Below are 22,219 nucleotides of genomic sequence, written 5' to 3'. Positions count from 1 at the left end.
ATGTCAGTAACGTCAGACAGCATAACCAGGGACTAACTACAAGGTATATCAGTAACGTCAGATAGCATAACCAGGGACTAACTACAAGGTATGTCATTAACGTCAGACAGCATAACCAGGGACTAACTACAAGGTATGTCAGTAACGTCAGACAGCATAACCAGGTGCTAGCTACAAGGTATGTCAGTAACGTCAGACAGCATAACCAGGTGCTAGCTACAAGGTATGTCAGTAACGTCAGACAGCATAACCAGGTGCTAGCTACAAGGTATGTCAGTAACGTCAGACAGCATAACCAGGGACTAGCTACAAGGTATGTCAGTAACGTCAGACAGCATAACCAGGTGCTAGCTACAAGGTATGTCAGTAACGTCAGACAGCATAACCAGGTGCTGGCTACAAGGTATGTCAGTAACGTCAGACAGCATAACCAGGTGCTAGCTACAAGGTATGTCAGTAACGTCAGACAGCATAACCAGGGACTAGCTACAAGGTATGTCAGTAACGTCAGACAGCATAACCAGGTGCTAGCTACAAGGTATGTCAGTAATGTCAGACAGCATAACTAGGTGCTAGCTACAAGGTATGTCAGTAACGTCAGACAGCATAACCAGGGACTAACTACAAGGTATGTCAGTAACGTCAGACAGCATAACCAGGTGCTAGCTACAAGGTATGTCTGTAACGTCAGACAGCATAACCAGGTGCTAGCTACAAGGTATGTCAGTAACGTCAGACAGCATAGCCAGGGACTAACTACAAGGTATGTCAGTAACGTCAGACAGCATAACCAGGTGCTAGCCACAAGGTATGTCAGTAACGTCAGACAGCATAAACAGGTGCTAGCTACAAGGTATGTCAGTAACGTCAGTCAGCATAACCAGGGACTAGCTACAAGGTATGTCAGTAACGTCAGACAGCATAACCAGGTGCTAGCTACAAGGTATGTCAGTAATGTCAGACAGCATAACTAGGTGCTAGCTACAAGGTATGTCAGTAACGTCAGACAGCATAACCAGGGACTAACTACAAGGTATGTCAGTAACGTCAGACAGCATAACCAGGTGCTAGCTACAAGGTATGTCAGTAACGTCAGACAGCATAACCAGGTGCTAGCTACAAGGTATGTCAGTAACGTCAGACAGCATAACCAGGGACTAACTACAAGGTATGTCAGTAACGTCAGACAGCATAACCAGGGACTAACTACAGGGTATGTCAGTAACGTCAGACAGCATAACCAGGGACTAACTACAAGGTATGTCACTAACGTCAAACAGCATAACCAGGAACTAACTGCAAGGTATGTCAGTAACGTCAGACAGCATAACCAGGTGCTAGCTACAAGGTATGTCAGTAACGTCAGACAGCATAACCAGGGACTAACTACAAGGTATGTCAGTAACGCCAGACAGCATAACCAGGTGCTAGCTACAAGGTATGTCAGTAACGTCAGACAGCATAACCAGGGACTAACTACAAGGTATGTCAGTAACGTCAGACAGCATAACCAGGTGCTAGCCACAAGGTATGTCAGTAACGTCAGACAGCATGACCAGGTGCTAGCTACAAGGTATGTCAGTAACGTCAGACAGCATAACAAGGGACTAACTACAAGGTATGTCAGTAACGTCAGACAGCATAACCAGGTGCTAGCTACAAGGTATGTCAGTAACGTCAGACAGCATAACCAGGGACTAACTACAAGGTATGTCAGTAACGTCAGACAGCATAACCAGGGACTAACTACAAGGTATATCAGTAACGTCAGATAGCATAACCAGGGACTAACTACAAGGTATGTCATTAACGTCAGACAGCATAACCAGGGACTAACTACAAGGTATGTCAGTAACGTCAGACAGCATAACCAGGTGCTAGCTACAAGGTATGTCAGTAACGTCAGACAGCATAACCAGGTGCTAGCTACAAGGTATGTCAGTAACGTCAGACAGCATAACCAGGTGCTAGCTACAAGGTATGTCAGTAACGTCAGACAGCATAACCAGGGACTAGCTACAAGGTATGTCAGTAACGTCAGACAGCATAACCAGGTGCTAGCTACAAGGTATGTCAGTAACGTCAGACAGCATAACCAGGTGCTGGCTACAAGGTATGTCAGTAACGTCAGACAGCATAACCAGGTGCTAGCTACAAGGTATGTCAGTAACGTCAGACAGCATAACCAGGGACTAGCTACAAGGTATGTCAGTAACGTCAGACAGCATAACCAGGTGCTAGCTACAAGGTATGTCAGTAATGTCAGACAGCATAACTAGGTGCTAGCTACAAGGTATGTCAGTAACGTCAGACAGCATAACCAGGGACTAACTACAAGGTATGTCAGTAACGTCAGACAGCATAACCAGGTGCTAGCTACAAGGTATGTCTGTAACGTCAGACAGCATAACCAGGTGCTAGCTACAAGGTATGTCAGTAACGTCAGACAGCATAGCCAGGGACTAACTACAAGGTATGTCAGTAACGTCAGACAGCATAACCAGGTGCTAGCCACAAGGTATGTCAGTAACGTCAGACAGCATAACCAGGTGCTAGCTACAAGGTATGTCAGTAACGTCAGACAGCATAACCAGGGACTAACTACAAGGTATGTCAGTAACGTCAGACAGCATAACCAGGTGCTAGCTACAAGGTATGTCAGTAACGTCAGACAGCATAACCAGGGACTAACTACAAGGTATGTCAGTAACGTCAGACAGCATAACCAGGGACTAACTACAAGGTATATCAGTAACGTCAGATAGCATAACCAGGGACTAACTACAAGGTATGTCAGTAACGTCAGACAGCATAACCAGGTGCTAGCTACAAGGTATGTCAGTAACGTCAGACAGCATAACCAGGTGCTAGCTACAAGGTATGTCAGTAACGCCAGACAGCATAACCAGGTGCTAGCTACAAGGTATGTCAGTAACGTCAGACAGCATAACCAGGGACTAACTACAAGGTATGTCAGTAACGTCAGACAGCATAACCAGGTGCTAGCCACAAGGTATGTCAGTAACGTCAGACAGCATGACCAGGTGCTAGCTACAAGGTATGTCAGTAACGTCAGACAGCATAACAAGGGACTAACTACAAGGTATGTCAGTAACGTCAGACAGCATAACCAGGTGCTAGCTACAAGGTATGTCAGTAACGTCAGACAGCATAACCAGGGACTAACTACAAGGTATGTCAGTAACGTCAGACAGCATAACCAGGGACTAACTACAAGGTATATCAGTAACGTCAGATAGCATAACCAGGGACTAACTACAAGGTATGTCATTAACGTCAGACAGCATAACCAGGGACTAACTACAAGGTATGTCAGTAAAGTCAGACAGCATAACCAGGTGCTAGCTACAAGGTATGTCAGTAACGTCAGACAGCATAACCAGGTGCTAGCTACAAGGTATGTCAGTAACGTCAGACAGCATAACCAGGTGCTAGCTACAAGGTATGTCAGTAACGTCAGACAGCATAACCAGGTGCTAGCTACAAGGTATGTCAGTAACGTCAGACAGCATAACCAGGGACTAGCTACAAGGTATGTCAGTAACGTCAGACAGCATAACCAGGTGCTAGCTACAAGGTATGTCAGTAACGTCAGACAGCATAACCAGGTGCTGGCTAAAAGGTATGTCAGTAACGTCAGACAGCATAACCAGGTGCTAGCTACAAGGTATGTCAGTAACGTCAGACAGCATAACCAGGGACTAGCTACAAGGTATGTCAGTAACGTCAGACAGCATAACCAGGTGCTAGCTACAAGGTATGTCAGTAATGTCAGACAGCATAACTAGGTGCTAGCTACAAGGTATGTCAGTAACGTCAGACAGCATAACCAGGGACTAACTACAAGGTATGTCAGTAACGTCAGACAGCATAACCAGGTGCTAGCTACAAGGTATGTCTGTAACGTCAGACAGCATAACCAGGTGCTAGCTACAAGGTATGTCAGTAACGTCAGACAGCATAGCCAGGGACTAACTACAAGGTATGTCAGTAACGTCAGACAGCATAACCAGGTGCTAGCCACAAGGTATGTCAGTAACGTCAGACAGCATAACCAGGGACTAACTACAAGGTATGTCAGTAACGTCAGACAGCATAACCAGGTGCTAGCTACAAGGTATGTCAGTAACGTCAGACAGCATAACCAGGGACTAACTACAAGGTATGTCAGTAACGTCAGACAGCATAACCAGGGACTAACTACAAGGTATATCAGTAACGTCAGATAGCATAACCAGGGACTAACTACAATGTATGTCAGTAACGTCAGACAGCATAACCAGGTGCTAGCTACAAGGTATGTCAGTAACGTCAGACAGCATAACCAGGTGCTAGCTACAAGGTATGTCAGTAACGTCAGACAGCATAACCAGGTGCTAGCTACAAGGTATGTCAGTAACGTCAGACAGCATAACCAGGGACTAACTACAAGGTATGTCAGTAACGTCAGACAGCATAACCAGGGACTAACTACAGGGTATGTCAGTAACGTCAGACAGCATAACCAGGGACTAACTACAAGGTATGTCACTAACGTCAAACAGCATAACCAGGAACTAACTGCAAGGTATGTCAGTAACGTCAGACAGCATAACCAGGTGCTAGCTACAAGGTATGTCAGTAACGTCAGACAGCATAACCAGGGACTAACTACAAGGTATGTCAGTAACGCCAGACAGCATAACCAGGTGCTAGCTACAAGGTATGTCAGTAACGTCAGACAGCATAACCAGGGACTAACTACAAGGTATGTCAGTAACGTCAGACAGCATAACCAGGTGCTAGCCACAAGGTATGTCAGTAACGTCAGACAGCATGACCAGGTGCTAGCTACAAGGTATGTCAGTAACGTCAGACAGCATAACAAGGGACTAACTACAAGGTATGTCAGTAACGTCAGACAGCATAACCAGGTGCTAGCTACAAGGTATGTCAGTAACGTCAGACAGCATAACCAGGGACTAACTACAAGGTATGTCAGTAACGTCAGACAGCATAACCAGGGACTAACTACAAGGTATATCAGTAACGTCAGATAGCATAACCAGGGACTAACTACAAGGTATGTCATTAACGTCAGACAGCATAACCAGGGACTAACTACAAGGTATGTCAGTAACGTCAGACAGCATAACCAGGTGCTAGCTACAAGGTATGTCAGTAACGTCAGACAGCATAACCAGGTGCTAGCTACAAGGTATGTCAGTAACGTCAGACAGCATAACCAGGTGCTAGCTACAAGGTATGTCAGTAACGTCAGACAGCATAACCAGGGACTAGCTACAAGGTATGTCAGTAACGTCAGACAGCATAACCAGGTGCTAGCTACAAGGTATGTCAGTAACGTCAGACAGCATAACCAGGTGCTGGCTACAAGGTATGTCAGTAACGTCAGACAGCATAACCAGGTGCTAGCTACAAGGTATGTCAGTAACGTCAGACAGCATAACCAGGGACTAGCTACAAGGTATGTCAGTAACGTCAGACAGCATAACCAGGTGCTAGCTACAAGGTATGTCAGTAATGTCAGACAGCATAACTAGGTGCTAGCTACAAGGTATGTCAGTAACGTCAGACAGCATAACCAGGGACTAACTACAAGGTATGTCAGTAACGTCAGACAGCATAACCAGGTGCTAGCTACAAGGTATGTCTGTAACGTCAGACAGCATAACCAGGTGCTAGCTACAAGGTATGTCAGTAACGTCAGACAGCATAGCCAGGGACTAACTACAAGGTATGTCAGTAACGTCAGACAGCATAACCAGGTGCTAGCCACAAGGTATGTCAGTAACGTCAGACAGCATAACCAGGTGCTAGCTACAAGGTATGTCAGTAACGTCAGACAGCATAACCAGGGACTAACTACAAGGTATGTCAGTAACGTCAGACAGCATAACCAGGTGCTAGCTACAAGGTATGTCAGTAACGTCAGACAGCATAACCAGGGACTAACTACAAGGTATGTCAGTAACGTCAGACAGCATAACCAGGGACTAACTACAAGGTATATCAGTAACGTCAGATAGCATAACCAGGGACTAACTACAAGGTATGTCAGTAACGTCAGACAGCATAACCAGGGACTAACTACAAGGTATGTCAGTAACGTCAGACAGCATAACCAGGTGCTAGCTACAAGGTATGTCAGTAACGTCAGACAGCATAACCAGGTGCTAGCTACAAGGTATGTCAGTAACGTCAGACAGCATAACCAGGTGCTAGCTACAAGGTATGTCAGTAACGTCAGACAGCATAACCAGGGACTAGCTACAAGGTATGTCAGTAACGTCAGACAGCATAACCAGGTGCTAGCTACAAGGTATGTCAGTAACGTCAGACAGCATAACCAGGTGCTGGCTACAAGGTATGTCAGTAACGTCAGACAGCATAACCAGGTGCTAGCTACAAGGTATGTCAGTAACGTCAGACAGCATAACCAGGGACTAGCTACAAGGTATGTCAGTAACGTCAGACAGCATAACCAGGTGCTAGCTACAAGGTATGTCAGTAATGTCAGACAGCATAACTAGGTGCTAGCTACAAGGTATGTCAGTAACGTCAGACAGCATAACCAGGGACTAACTACAAGGTATGTCAGTAACGTCAGACAGCATAACCAGGTGCTAGCTACAAGGTATGTCTGTAACGTCAGACAGCATAACCAGGTGCTAGCTACAAGGTATGTCAGTAACGTCAGACAGCATAGCCAGGGACTAACTACAAGGTATGTCAGTAACGTCAGACAGCATAACCAGGTGCTAGCCACAAGGTATGTCAGTAACGTCAGACAGCATAACCAGGTGCTAGCTACAAGGTATGTCAGTAACGTCAGACAGCATAACCAGGGACTAACTACAAGGTATGTCAGTAACGTCAGACAGCATAACCAGGTGCTAGCTACAAGGTATGTCAGTAACGTCAGACAGCATAACCAGGGACTAACTACAAGGTATGTCAGTAACGTCAGACAGCATAACCAGGGACTAACTACAAGGTATATCAGTAACGTCAGATAGCATAACCAGGGACTAACTACAAGGTATGTCAGTAACGTCAGACAGCATAACCAGGTGCTAGCTACAAGGTATGTCAGTAACGTCAGACAGCATAACCAGGTGCTAGCTACAAGGTATGTCAGTAACGTCAGACAGCATAACCAGGTGCTAGCTACAAGGTATGTCAGTAACGTCAGACAGCATAACCAGGGACTAACTACAAGGTATGTCAGTAACGTCAGACAGCATAACCAGAAACTAACTACAAGGTATGTCAGTAACGTCAGACAGCATAACCAGGTGCTAGCTACAAGGTATGTCAGTAACGTCAGACAGCATAACCAGGTGCTAGCTACAAGGTATGTCAGTAACGTCAGACAGCATAACCAGGGACTAACTACAAGGCATGTCAGTAACGTCAGACAGCATAACCAGGAACTAACTACAAGGTATGTCAGTAACGTCCGACATTATAACCAGGTGCTAGCTACAAGGTATGTCAGTAACGTCAGACAGCATAACCAGGTGCTAGCTACAAGGTATGTCAGTAACGTCAGACAGCATAACCAGGGACTAACTACAAGGTATGTCAGTAACGTCAGACAGCATAACCAGGAACTAACTACAAGGTATGTCAGTAACGTCAGACAGCATAACCAGGTGCTAGCTACAAGGTATGTCAGTAACGTCAGACAGCATAACCAGGTGCTAGCTACAAGGTATGTCAGTAACGTCAGACAGCATAACCAGGGACTAACTACAAGGTATGTCAGTAACGTCAGACAGCATAACCAGGTGCTAGCTACAAGGTATGTCAGTAACGTCAGACAGCATAACCAGGTGCTAGCTAGAAAGAGCCAGGAAGGATATATGAAAGCACTGGTTTGGTAATAGAGTTTTGGATGAGTGGAACAAACTCCCCAGTGCCGTCATAGAAGCTAAAACGTTGTGTAGTTTTAAAAATACGTTGGATAAATACATGAGTGGGTGTGTGTGAGTTAGACCTGACTAGCTTGTGCTACTAGGTCAGATGCCGTGCTCCTTCCTTAAGTAAATGTAACAGACCTGACTAGGTTAAGGCATTGGCTTAAGCCGGTGGGAGAATTGGACCTGCCTCGTATGGTCCAGTAGGCCTGCTGCAGTGTTTCTTCTTTCTTATGTTCTAACGTCAGACATTCTTGAATCAATTTTTAAATTATTCTTTGTATAAATAATGTTTATCATTTATCATAATTTTCATTATCAATTATTGGTTCTTTATATTATATTATATATATATAGTTATATTATATAACTACTAAAAGAGCTAAAGGAAAATGAAAAGAATAACTGCTGAAGAACACGGAGGATTTAAGAAGAGTTTGTGGTGTGTAGACCAAGTATTTGCAATTATATTTCGGTAAAGTTATGGAAATGTTCGTCACATTTACAGATTTATGTAGGATGGACAGGAAAGCAATACGACAGATGTTGCAAATGTATGTAATGAAATGTAGGCTATAGGCTATTAAAAGCAGAGTCGTGTAAAAATGTGGACACTATGATGAATTAGACACATCTGCAACATCTGGCTATCTTTATTTTGTAGACGCTTCGCCATCCAGTGGATTTATCTATACATGGATATAATCAGAAAACTGTAGACATATATACAGAAGTTAGTAGAAGACGAGGCAATCAGTTCCTCAGTCTAGGAGCAAGTGGTGAGTACCATAATCTTGAAAAGTCTGAAGCATAGGCAGGAAGATTGGTGCTTATATACTGGAGTCAGATAAGGTGCAGCAGATGAAGGTGCGATAAAGCGCCTGGTGGCTAAAGCTCCCTCTTCACACACAGAGAGCCCGGGTTCGATTTCCGGCGGGTGGAAACATTTCGATACGTTTCCTTACACCTGTTGTCCTGTTCACCTAGCAGCAAATAGGTACCTGGGTGTTAGTCGACTGGTGTGGGTCGCATCCTGGGGGACAAGATTAAGGACCCCAATGGAAATAAGTTAGACAGTCCTCGATGACGCACTGACTTTCTTGGGTTATCCTGTGTGGCTAACCCTCCAGGGTTAAAAATCCGAACGAAATCTTATCTCTTATCTTAAAGCAGACGAAGCGGGATGAAGCAGATGGTAGGCGGGATTCCCCAGTAGAAGTAGGTCATGCCCCAGAGTAGGGCCAGAGGTAGCAAGCACTGGGGAATCCCGCCTACTTTTGGCAATGGCTTCAACTACACCTCATCTGACCCCAGCATAAAGGCGCTAATCTTCCTGCCTGAGCTTCAGATTCTTCAGTACTATGGTGCTCATCACCTGCTTCTAGGCTGAGGGACTGATTACCTTGGTTCTGTATATATTTCAACTGTCTTTGGATTATATCCATGTAATGTATTGATAAAGCCGTTGGATGACGAAACGTTTACAAAATAAAGAGTCCAAGATGTTGCTCTTGTGTCTAATTTATCATTGAAAGCAGAGTTGATTTATAATAAGAGTCCATTTTTTTTCATATATTTTTTTAATTCTTTTATTTTTTATATATTATTTTTTACATTATTTTATAAAAGAATCATTACTGTTTTTCAACTTTTGCATATCTTTCTGATCTGTGAAACAGATTACTGTACACACAGTACTGTGCAGTGTACAGTTCTGTGCTGTACCTCCACATGCCTTCTATAATGAATACTGTATTTTGTTGCTAATGCTTCCACTGTGCATTATATGTCTCGTTAGAACAATATTGACGAATCTCTGATTATTAAATCAATATTGAATTTAAGCTCTACAAATCATTTAATATGTCAGATTCCTCGCTGAAACTTGCTCTGACAATACCCTCCTCTTTTTACAATGCACATTTTTCATGTCAATATTTGCTACACAAAGCAAAATGAAATTCAGAGGAAGGCATTCACGTTGAGAACTGTTAAATTAATAAGGCATAAATACACTATTAAGAAGGGAACAGTTAGGCAGTTTGTTTTTGGCATTTAATGTCAACACAAGATCACGTTGACAAGTAAAGGCAGTTATATAGCTACAGATTGGAAAGAGTTTGAGGAAACAAAAGATGGCAGGGGTAACAAGAGAGTGCAGAATTAGGGTGAAAAAAACAGCACAAAAGTTGAAAGATTGAAGGAACAATTAAAAAAAATTAACGAACCCATTTCTGAAGATCAGAGACTTGAGGAGGATGCAGATGATTTAATGAGTATACCCAGTGAAACCAGTGTGCCAGGGTTTTCTAGATGCCCACCTTAAGTCGATATGCAAGGTCATTATCTAATTGCCCCGTTGATTCCATTGCCTCAATTCATTCTTTCGTACAGAAAGTATAACTTTTCATAAAACTATTGAACTAAAAGGGAAATTATTTGAGCTGCAGTTTGCCAGAGTGTTTGTGCCTGGAAGATCTCTTTTATGTTGTTCAGCTGAAAAAAAATATATAGCGATGTTTAAAGGACGGTCATATGAACTACCAACATGACATGACATTGGTGATTACATTCTGATTGAGGTGAACAAGGAATGTGAGATTCCACTGCTTTCAGAACTGGAAGGGCTCACTATTACTCTGATACAGGACCGATGGTCCAACATCCACTATCAGCCCATCATTACATCATGCCTTCATTCTTGATCCGTTCAACTGGCGCGGAATTGCGAAAGAAAGAGGTTGAATACTGATGCAGCACTGCAGACAAGGAAATTGGCAACTGTAAGGCTATTTATGAATGTTTGGTGAGATGTATGCTATAACATTATAAATTGTAAATTTATGCACTATATACTGCTATATTGTTCACTCGTTACTGAGATGTAAAACCATACACTCTTTGGTAGCAGGTGATTATTTCATGCTCATCTGTCATTTAGTCCTCTATATCCTACAGTACACTACTGTACTTGTTTGGCTGTCTGGTAAATAATTGTATAAAACATAAAATGATGTGGTGCCTATAATAATAATTATATACTGTGTAATAATTCATAACGTTTTTATACTGGTACTAACCCAGCGTGAATTATAAAGCATCATATTTACAATTCCAGTAATTAAGAAAAAAATATTTTTATTAAACCATTCTATAAAGTAACATTTAACATTATTGTACCGTGGTTAGTGTTTACTCAGTAGAGAACTTTGGCAACAATACCTGAATATATTTCAATCTTCAAAACTTTATGGGTTGTTAAAATTACTCATCCTTTTATTTTTCTACTCTTTTTTTATTATATTTCGTGAAGAGAAAATGATGGTTGCAAGGACCAGGCTGAGGGATAAATTTCAAGAGATGAGGGTACTGTAGGAGGGCGTGACATGTTAGTATCAGGAAGCGCAGCAGGTTACTTCATTAGGTCTTGATAAAAAACAGTGTTAGGTCTTAATGTTGAAGTGCAAAAGTACTTTAGGAACATCACCTGCCTCAAGCCGCCTGGCTGAGAGCGGAGGAAGAAGTTATACCACAAATTCCAGATGACTCACGCTGGAATAGCTAAAAAGCATACACAAACATTTCTCAAAAAAAAAAAATCAGAAATATCTCGAAATTTGTTTTGGAGACCCTGATGAAATGGAGAATAAATTATGTCCACTGTACATGAAACAAGACTTCAAATGGAGGCCACATACTTGAGCTGAAATTGGTGTCTGCTGCACTAAATGTACTGCAGAAAGATGAATGAGTGTAAGAGTGGCTCGACCTACGAAGTGCACCTCTGTTACATAAATGCTAAAACATCGTTGATAAGAGATTTAACCTGTGAGTGACACCTGCTTACATAATGGCATATCAGACACATCTCAAATACAAAGGTAATAAATTCGCGAATGAACATGAAGAAGCTGGTGAATAGCTGATACAGATCAGTGAAGATTTTTTACCTCCCCATCTTTCTCAATTGGTGATAAGGATGTACACTCGAAGTCAATGTTGAAGCCTAAAAATACCTGAAAGTTTCTCTCCGAGCAAGTGGTGGAAACTCCTGAGAACAAAAGGAGAAATATCCACCACTTTTATTGCAAATGAATTTTGTTTTCTCAGTTTTGAGCCTTCCAACAAGCCTTACTTCAAGTGAGAGGATCTTATCTACTTTTATACAGACTCATATTATATTAAGACACAGACTAATAAATGAAAAGACTGAAAAACTTGTGAGATTTAATGGGATGCTTAAGTGTAAAGCCGAGGACTGGTAATTACTACACTGCAGACACACAGTAACAATCTTCACTCATCAGTGTTATGACATACACACAGTAACAATCTTCACTCATCAGTGTTATGACATACACACAGTAACAATCTTCACTCATCAGTGTTATGACATACACACAGTAACAATCTTCACTCATCAGTGTTATGACATACACACAGTAACAATCTTCACTCATCAGTGTTATGACATACACACAGTAACAATCTTCACTCATCAGTGTCATGACATGCACACAGTAACAATCTTCACTCATCAGTGTTATGACATACAAACAGTAACAATCTTCACTCATCAGTGTTATGACATACAAACAGTAACAATCTTCACTCATCAGTGTTATGACATACACACAGTAACAATCTTCACTCATCAGTGTTATGACATACACACAGTAACAATCTTCACTCATCAGTGTTATGACATACACACAGTAACAATCTTCACTCATCAGTGTTATGACATGCACACAGTAACAATCTTCACTTATCAGTGTTATGACATACACACAGTAACAATCTTCACTCATCAGTGTCATGACATGCACACAGTAACAATCTTCACTCATCAGTGTTATGACATGCACACAGTAACAATCTTCACTCATCAGTGTTATGACATGCACACAGTAACAATCTTCACTCATCAGTGTTATGACATACACACAGTAACAATCTTCACTCATCAGTGTTATGACATACAAACAGTAACAATCTTCACTCATCAGTGTTATGACATACACACAGTAACAATCTTCACTCATCAGTGTTATGACATACACACAGTAACAATCTTCACTCATCAGTGTTATGACATACACACAGTAACAATCTTCACTCATCAGTGTCATGACATGCACACAGTAACAATCTTCACTCATCAGTGTCATGACATGCACACAGTAACAATCTTCACTCATCAGTGTTATGACATACACACAGTAACAATCTTCACTCATCAGTGTTATGACATACAAACAGTAACAATCTTCACTCATCAGTGTTATGACATACAAACAGTAACAATCTTCACTCATCAGTGTTATGACATACACACAGTACAATCTTCACTCATCAGTGTCATGACATGCACAGAGTAACAATCTTCACTTATCAGTGTTATGACATACACACAGTAACAATCTTCACTCATCAGTGTTATGACATCAGTAACAATCTTCACTCATCAGTGTTATGACATACACACAGTAACAATCTTCACTCATCAGTGTTATGACATCAGTAACAATCTTCACTCATCAGTGTTATGACATACACACAGTAACAATCTTCACTCATCAGTGTTATGACATACACACAGTAACAATCTTCACTCATTAAGATACTGGTGTTAATAACGTGTAGTCAGTTTAAAACAACACTTATTTTTTTATATTTTATTTAAAACACACATTACAATAAATAAATAAAAGCATACAGTGTCAGATATTTCACATACGAAAACAATTATGTCCTCATAAGCAAAACACACTACACGTGTTACACTGCCTTTAGAAAATTTCCTCTTCACATGACTCAGTACAACTCCCAACACGTGTGTGAAAAACAAGATTACACAATATTATACCCGACATCAATCAAATCATTTCAAGTTAAAATAATATGTCACTTAGTACACTGAACACACCTGATACATGTAAAATATCTTTATACTAAAATAAAGGAAAACTGTACAAACAATATTAATTAAAAACAGTTCTCAATTACACCTTCCTATCAGCAATATACACATTAATTAAGTACATTGAATAAAATATGTTTAAGCTGTACACCCACAACCCCCCGTCCCTTTCACCCCAGATCATACCATTGTTTATTAAACGCAGAAAAACAATACTTATGAGTTGTAACTTCGTAGCACATCTCCTGTTAACGGCTGTTTAATATAATTTGTTTAAGAATTATATGTTTTCCTGTACAGTACAGATTCTTTACTTTAATAATTTTAATCCTCGTATACATGAAAAGTATTTAAAATTTTTATTATTCCTTGAAATACTGTTCTGTAACATGTTTGCAATTTATATGTATAAATCCAATATGCATAACACTGACCAACATTCCGTTAATAATTTACTAAAATTTAAATTTTGCTGAACATTATTAAAAAATAGTAAGAGTAACAGAACATTAACTTATTTAAATACTGTATTTTTGCCAAATGTTTTAAATAGAAAAATGAAAGATTCAGAGCTAAATTACTATATTTTTTTACATCCAAACCATAATAAATAACAGCTTTTTGTGGTAAGATGTCATGTCAGACTCGGATTTTTTTTAATCTCAAAAACCCGGCACGGGTATGTATGTAGCGAAAATGGTATTTTATTCCGATAATAATTTGCCTTCGACGGGGCTATGTGACATCACCATGGTTGTTTAATATAATAATAGAGTTTGCAGAAAGAAATGAATGGTGGAGATATGGGGGAAATGTGTGAGATTAAAAGATGATGAATCTGATCCAAAATTGAAGTTGTCGACGATGTCTTGCTTCATTAGGGAGATTCTGAAGGGCAGACGCAAAAATTGGTTGTTGTATTTGGGAAGGTATGTAAAAGAAATTAAAAGTACTTTTTAAGGATGGAATAACTACAACGGGTGTGGACATGGCCGCCGATGTGTTTAGGAAAGATGAAGGGAACGTCACAGAATAAACGAAGAGAATAGGGTAGGTGATGTATTAAAGTATTTGTCAAAAATAAAGAACGTTATGTGCTAAGGTAAAAGAAGTGAATGTAACAGAGTATAGTGACACTAAATGCTGCAGCGAGGAGGAGACTCGAGGCTGTGGTGATGTCATGTTTCAGAGCAAAGTGTAATGTGAATATTATGCAGGGAATTCGAATTGTAGAAATTAGAATCTGTGGGTTATCAAAGGGATAATACAGAGGGTTGAGGAGAATTGTTGAAGTTATTTGTGCATTTTGAGAGGACAGAGAAACATTGCATGACCATTAATGTGTATGAATCAGGGTCTTAAAGAAGAAGGGGTAGCGGTCTTCTCAGGAAAGCTAGAGGAAGAGGGTAAAAGAGGTATTGAACATCATTGACCTGAGAATGCTGATGGCTAATGTGAGCGTGTTAAATCTGATGGCATGGAGACAGAGAATTTCTAGTGTTTCTAGGATGCAGGTAATCTGGTTAACCTTACTAGAGCCCAGGTGGTGGAAGTACACAAGAAGGGATGGGATGTTGTAGTTCAGAAGGTGATTTGAGCTGCAACATGTACGCACCTACCCTCACAAAGACATGTATTATAATACTGATGGTGATTGTAATTTCCATATTTTAGGTTATCCGATCTAGGTGGAAAACAGCCAGTATTAAGAGAAAAAATTATGATATATATTACAAGGCTTAATACAGTGAAACATACAATATTGTAGTATCGTGATACACTGGAACATGCAACACTGTAGCACCATAATACAATGGAGCATACAACACTTTTGCACCATCATACACAGGAACACACAGCAACGCAGACCCCTCGTACAACACTTAACAGTGCAGGCTAATAATACACAGAAACACACAACAGTTCAGCACCATCACACCCACAGGAACACACTAGAGTACAACAGCATCATACACAGGAACACACAAGAGTACAGCACCATCACGCATACAAGAATAGAATACAGCGCAGTAGCATCATACAGTAACCAGGCTGGAGTATCGCCTGGCTGGATCAACCTCCCACTAGCGACCAGTTGGATGCGAGACGTGAGTGAGGTTACGTGTGCTCCAGCAAAGCCTGCCCGTGACAACGTGGCTCGACTCTCTCAGGCGTCCTCCATCAACACTGTGACTTCCTCCATTAATAAGCTTCTACGAATCTGTTAATTTTAATTAGAATTATTTTGAACTTCCAACGCTAACAGTGACAGTCTGCGTAATAGAGCTTTATAATATCAAGATACAGGAAGTCGCTAGCACACCCAGAGCTGGAGGTAAGTGTCTACTAATGAGTACTATCCTCACAAAGAAAGTGAGCAAGCGTTGTTCCAAGAAATCGCTTATAGAAACTGATATATGTACAAAGAGAACCTATCAGATAATAGAATTTCCGCTGTGTTTGGTGGCCAACCATAGGTCCTCTCCAGTATAGTGAAGTGTAGAACGTTGGAAACTTGTTTTAACGTTAACATATATCAATATTTTCACACTGCCCACACAACACTTTCAGCCCAACATCAGTATACCTGGAACACAAAACACTATACCTGCAACACAAAAACACTATACCTGAAACACAAGAACACTACAGCCGCAACACAAGCACACTACACCTGCAACATAACACTACACCAGCAACACAAGCACACTGCACTTGCAACACAAGCACACTGCACTTGCAACACAAGCACACTGCACTTGCAACACAAGCACACTGCACTTGCAACACAGCCACACTACACCTGCAACATAAGAACACTACACCAGCAACACAAGAACACTACACCTGCAACACAACCACACTACACCTGCAACACAACCACACTACATCAGCAACACAAGAACACTACACCTGCAACACAACCACACTACACCAGCAACACAAGAACACTACACCTGCAACACAAGCACACTACAACTGTACTACACCTGCAACACAAGAAAACTATACCAGCAACACAAGAACACTACACCTGCAACACAAGCACTATAACTGTACCACACCCGCAACACTAGCACACTACAACTGTACTACACTTGCAACACAAGAACACTACATCAGCAACACAAGAACACTACACCTGCAACACAGGCACACTACAATTGCATCCCAACTGTACTACACCAGCAACACAAGAACACTACACCTGCAACACATGCACACTACAACTTCAACAAAACTGCACTACACCTGAAACACAAGCACAATGCACCTGCAACACAAGCACACTATACGTGCAACACAAGCACACTACATATGGAACAAAAACACACTACGCCTGCAACACAACCACACCACACTTGCAGCACAACTGCACTGCACCTGCAACACAAGAACACTACACCTGCAACACAAGCACTCTGCACATGCAACACAAACACACTACACGTGCAACACAAACACACTACACCTGCAATACTAGCGCATCACAACTGCACTACACCTGCGACACATCACACTAGACCTGCAACACAACCACACCACACCTGCAGCACAACTGCACTGCACCTGCAACACAAGAGCACTACACCTGCAACACAAGCACTCTACACATGCAACACACACTACACGTGCAACACAAACACACTACACCTGCAATACTAGCACAATACACATGTAACAAAAGCACACTACATTTGCAACACAACCACACTACACCTGCAACACAACCACACTACACCTGCAGCACAACCACACTACACGTGCAACACAAACACACTCCACCTGCAATACTAGCACAATACACATGTAACAAAAGCACACTACATCTGCAACACAATCACACTACACCTGCAGCACATCTGCACTACACCTGCAACGCAACTGCACCACACCTGCCAAACAACTGCGCTACACCTGCAACACAAGCACACTATACCTGCAACACAAGCACACTACACCTGCAACACAAGTACACTACGTATGCAACACAACCACTACACCTGTAACAAAACTGCACTATACCTGCAGCAAAACTGCACTACACCTGCAACACAAGAACACTACACCTGCAAGACAACAACACTTCACATGCAGCACAACCACGCTACACATGCAACAAAAGCACACTGCACCTGCAACGCAATCACGCTACACTTGTAACACAACCCCACTACACTTGCAACTCAACTGCACAACTGTACTACAGCTGCACTACACTTGCAGCACAACTATACTACACATGAGACACAGCAACACTACACATGCCACACAACCAGATTACATCTGCAAAACAACACTTGACTTGCAACACATCCGCATTACACCTGCAACACAACCACACTACAGATGCAACACAACCACACTACACATGATACGTAACCACGCTACACATGCACACACCCACACTACACATACACATCACACTACACATGCAACAAAATCATTACACCTGCAACACAACCACACTACACATACAACACTACACTACACGTGCAACACAACCACACTACACGTGTAACACAACCCTAATACACATTCAGCACAACCACACTACATATGCAACACATTTTATCTCGGAATTAAAACAAGATACAAACAATAGCCCAGTAATTATTTTTATAGTGAACCTGAAGAAAATTAATTATGTAATATCACAGTCACTAGAGACCAATTAAAACTAAATAAATTCCCAGGCCCTGAGAACTTTTTTCAAGGGTTATCAAGGAGTGTAAAATATAACTTTGTGAATCATTACCTAACCTTTTTAAGTTTTCCTATTTTAAGACATCCTATTTTTAAAGCAGAGGATAAGTCATTACCGTCAAATTACTGCCCAATAAGCCTGACCTCAACTGTAGGTAAATTACTAGAATCAATTATAGCTGTTATTATAAGTCATCTTGATAAGCATAATTTGATTTGTGACACTTAGCATGGATTCACGATGGACTGGTAATGTTTCACTAATGTAGTGAAGCTTTTGACAGAGTGCCACAAAGAAAGGCTGTTCAAAAAAGTGGCAGCTCATGGTATTGGGAAAAGCTCCTGTCATGGATCGAGGCGTGGCTAACCAACAGGAAACAGAGAGTATGCATAAATAGGGTGAAATCTGAGTGGGGATCAGCCACAAGTGGCGTCCCACAAGAATCAGTGTTAGGCCCAATGTTATTCATAACACACATTGATGACCTTAACGAGAGAATAACAAGTGAAATGAACAAATTCGCACACGAAACAAAAAATAGGCAGGATAATTGATTCATAGGAAGATGTCACTGAACTTAAGGAGGATTTAGACAAGCTCATATCATGGTCAGAAAAGTGGCAGATGCAGTTCAATGTAAATAAATGTAAAGTTCTGATGCTCGGGAAAGTGAATAACCTTAACGCTTATAAATGATTTAGAAAACCGGAAAGTTGATAAATGAGACACTTGTGAAACATTTGAGTATCTATATTCTGGACTGATGGACTGAACACATCGACTCCAGGCTGAGGGACTGATTACCTCAAAGTCCTCATCTTCCACCTATCTCTGCATTAGACTGAAGAAACCACTTGCTGGTGAAACGTTTCCAGAATAAAAATACCCAAATTTTGCACAAGTGTCTCATTTATCGATATAGAACTTGGCCGAACAGAATGCGAGAAAGATACACAAATAACCCGCACATAGAAGAAAGGAGCTTAGGACGACGTTTCAGTCCGACTTGGACCATTTACGTCGTCGTAAGCTCCTCTCTTCAATGTGAAGGTTATTTGTGTATTTTTCCAGTCACGGTATTGTGCCTTTTTTTTTCTTTTTTTATTAATGCGACATAAACTTGAGAATTATGGTTAGCGGTAACCTGAAGCCAAAACAGGAATGTCTATCATATGTAATAAGGCAAACAGATTACTGTGATTTATATCAAGAAGTATAGGCAACAGGGGTCCGGAGATTTTACTGCAGCTCTACATATCATTAGTAAGAAAAATGGTAATGTGATTCCAAACAGATATGGGAAAAAGATACTTATGTACAGATCAGGACATTTTTTTAGATGAAATGTCTCGCCACGAGCGATCCTCAAGCTCTTGTCATGGAATATGAACCAAGCTGAACACTAGATTAGCTTTTAATTAACAGTACTTATAAGAGGGTTTAAACGTATATAATGCCGAGGCTGCTGTAGTCGTTAATTTCCACGACTCAGGTTGTGGAAAATTGCATTTACTTGGATGTATAATTATATACATAATAGTAAATGAACAATGATAACTATTATTTATCAGTTAGACAAAGTACGAATTTGGGACACTTAGGTCGCAAAAAATGTCCCCCTTCGATACCTACCACTGTCATATCCACAAGTTGCTCTGGACCTATTAATTAGATGAAATGTACATCAGGAATTCTGGTAAATATATAAATTTGTGGACTGTATATTAAAAATAATAAATGGTTATATATATACACAATTACATAACAGAAGGAAAATATATCTTAATATCACTCACCAATTTGACTGGAGATTAATGTGTATCATACTCAGAAAACCTCACTCTTACTAAATCTATGAAAATAATGCTGGCCAGAATTACACACAAATCTAGAGAGCTTATCTGAGGTTCCTGGAGCTGTCTTGTCCAGTCGTCTGATATCTCAAGTTATGCAGGAATGCACATCCAACAATTTTGCCTACTATTTGAGAGGTGTCAATCCAATTTTAACCTCTAGAGCACGAAAAATTCTTCCCATTAAATTAACGTTGTATCCAATTCAAAACCAAGATGGTGAGTGTCTCTTCTGCGCAGGCGCAGCTTCCCGTTTTCGATTACATAAATTTTAAATACAGTATGGCCATCTATTTACATTTAATAACTACTGTATTTCTGGAAAATATATACAGTATTTTCCACACTGTGGCCGGCCGGAGTTCGTTGCTAAACGATTCAAATTATTCCTTCCTTTAGGAGGCGATTCCAGCCAGTTCTGGCTTTAGTGGCTGTTCTCCTAGTAGGTCTTACTATGATTTCATCTTTCGGCATCACTTGGTCTGCGTTATCTTCCATATCACTCTTGTCACTTTCCCTCAGATTTTCATTTACGTTTGATTGAACACCTAATTCCAAGGGACTCAATTTATTAATTGTGTGTAAACTTTCCTGGCCACGACACAACACTTTGACATTCCTGACAACACCTTGTGCATCTGGGTACAATGTCAATACTTTGCCCAGAGGCCACAATGTTCGATGTTGTTCAGTGTCAATTAACACAATGTCACCTGGTTGAATGGTCTGTCGATTTACTCCCTCTGTCGCACCATAAAAGTGTTCACGTAGTGTAAGAAGATATTCCTTATGCCACACATTAGACCAATGATCAATTACTTTATTTAACATTTTAAATTTATTACACAACACTGCCGCATCATTGTAATCTTCATCACTTTCTTCCGGATTATCTCTATAGACAGGGGCAGCTTCCAATTTCCTTCCACATATTAGATGAGAAGGTGTTAATACATCTGCATCAGGTGTATCACTCATGTAGGAGAGAGGCCTATTATTTATACGATTTTCTGCCTCCACTAACACTGCACGAAATTCTTCCAAATTAATTATCTTCCGGTGTAGTACTTTGCGGAGACACCTCTTCACTGTGCCTGTCAGTCTTTCGTAAAGCCCCCCTGCCAAGGGGCTCTAGGAGTAATAAATTTCCAGGTACACCCTCGCTGGGTTAACAGAGATTGAACATCGTTACTATTATTTAATTCTATCAAGTGTTGAGCACCTGCTACAAAATTTGTGGCATTATCCGAAATCATCAACCTCGGACAGGATCTCCTAGCTGCAAATTTTCGAAACAGCTGTATAAACTGTTCTGAAGACAAGTCCTGTGCCACTTCTAAATGAACTGCCCTAGTAGCAGTACAGGTGAACAAACAAACATACACTTTCAGTGGAACACCATTTGATGTACCTGTTAAAATTATTGGACCACTATAGTCTACACCTGTTACATCAAATGGTTTCACTAATTGCACATGCTCCTTTGGCAAAGGTGGAGGACCTGGATACATATAGGATCTGGCATCCACACGGCGACATATTACACAAGATTTAATCACCCTTTTTACACTTTGCCGTCCTTGTGGAATCCAGAAAGTTTCCCTAATACAATTTAAGATATCTTGTACCCCACCATGCATTACATTTTTATGGGCATTTAGAACAATCAAATTTGTTAGATGATGAGTTTTGGGCAGTAAGATAGGGTGTTTAGCATAATCACCCAATTCAGCATTTTGTAACCTCCCTCTGCACCTAATTACATTGTTCTCTAAATACAGCCCCAATTTTT

Source organism: Cherax quadricarinatus, chromosome 37 (genome assembly GCF_038502225.1).
Source record: "Cherax quadricarinatus isolate ZL_2023a chromosome 37, ASM3850222v1, whole genome shotgun sequence".
Classification (NCBI taxonomy): domain Eukaryota; kingdom Metazoa; phylum Arthropoda; class Malacostraca; order Decapoda; family Parastacidae; genus Cherax; species Cherax quadricarinatus.
The sequence above is the reverse complement of the archived record's forward strand: the minus strand, read 5'-3'. Positions refer to the sequence as shown.